This window comes from Nannobrachium achirus (assembly GCF_963921795.1).
Source record: "Nannobrachium achirus genome assembly, contig: SCAFFOLD_37, whole genome shotgun sequence".
Lineage (NCBI taxonomy): Eukaryota > Metazoa > Chordata > Actinopteri > Myctophiformes > Myctophidae > Nannobrachium > Nannobrachium achirus.
Window position 1 is genome coordinate 1,305,001 of NW_027664585.1, and position 1,752 is coordinate 1,306,752.

Consider the following 1,752-nt stretch of genomic DNA (forward strand, 5'->3'; position numbering starts at 1 on the left):
ACCCTGAGCCCGACTTAGGACACCTTTTCGGGGCACTGGACGCCCAGCGCCGCTCTCTATACCTCCGTGATGGAGGGTGTTCCCTCTCTGGCTACTTACCTACAGTACGAGGCAGGGGCAGGGGGCAACAGCCCTAGCACTCACGGGGGTCCCTAGGGACCTCCAGAGCACCTGGGCCGACCCTCCACACCCTCATGCCCGACCTAGCTCACCTTTTCGGGGCACTGAACGGCCCGCGCCGCTCCCTATAGCTCCGTGATGGAGCAAGTGCCTCAACCTGGACCTCACCTACGGTACGAGGCAGGGGCAGGGGAAGCCTGCCCAAGGGGTCCCTGGAACCAGCAGACCTCCAGGGCCCACCCTGGCCACCTCAAGGCCGACTTAGGACACCTTTTCGGGGCACTGGACGCCCAGCGCCGCTCTCTATACCTCCGTGATGGAGGGTGTTCCCTCTTTGGCTACTTACCTACAGTACAAGGCAGGGGCAGGGGGCAACAGCCCTAGCACTCACGGGGGTCCCTAGGGACCTCCAGAGCACATGGGCCGACCCTCCACGCCCTCATGCCCGACCTAGCTCACCTTTTCGGGGCACTGAACGGCCAGCGCCGCTCCCTATACCTCCGTGATGGAGGGTGTGCCCACTTTGGCTACTGACCTACCGTACTAGGCAGGGGCAGGGGGCAACAGCCCTAGCACCCCAGGGGTCCCTAGGGACCTCCAGGGCACCAGGGCCGACCCTCCGAACCCTCTAGCCCGACCCAGCTCATCTTTTCGGGGCACTGAGCGGCAGGCGCCGCTCCCTATACCTCCGTGATGGAGGGTGTGCCCACTTTGGCTACTGACCTACCGTACTAGGCAGGGGCAGGGGGCAACAGCCCTAGCACCACCAGGGGTCCCTAGGGACCTCCAGGGCACCAGGGCCGACCCTCCGAACCCTCTAGCCCGACCCAGCTCATCTTTTCGGGGCACTGAGCGGCAGGCGCCGCTCCCTATACCTCCGTGATGGAGGGTGTGCCCACTTTGGCTACTGACCTACCGTACTAGGCAGGGGCAGGGGGCAACAGCCCTAGCACCACCAGGGGTCCCTAGGGACCTCCAGGGCACCAGGGCCGACCCTCCGAACCCTCTAGCCCGACCCAGCTCATCTTTTCGGGGCACTGAGCGGCAGGCGCCGCTCCCTATACCTCCGTGATGGAGGGTGTGCCCACTTTGGCTACTGACCTACCGTACTAGGCAGGGGCAGGGGGCAACAGCCCTAGCACCACCAGGGGTCCCTAGGGACCTCCAGGGCACCAGGGCCGACCCTCCGAACCCTCTAGCCCGACCCAGCTCATCTTTTCGGGGCACTGAGCGGCAGGCGCCGCTCCCTATACCTCCGTGATGGAGGGTGTGCCCACTTTGGCTACTGACCTACCGTACTAGGCAGGGGCAGGGGGCAACAGCCCTAGCACCACCAGGGGTCCCTAGGGACCTCCAGGGCACCAGGGCCGACCCTCCGAACCCTCTAGCCCGACCCAGCTCATCTTTTCGGGGCACTGAGCGGCAGGCGCCGCTCCCTATACCTCCGTGATGGAGGGTGTGCCCACTTTGGCTACTGACCTACTGTACTAGGCAGGGGCAGGGGGCAACAGCCCTAGCACTCACAGGGGTCCCTAGGGACCTCCAGAGCACCAGGGCCGACCCTCCACACCCTCATGCCCGACCTAGCTCACCTTTTCGGGGCACTGAACACCGAGCGCCGCCCTCCATAGC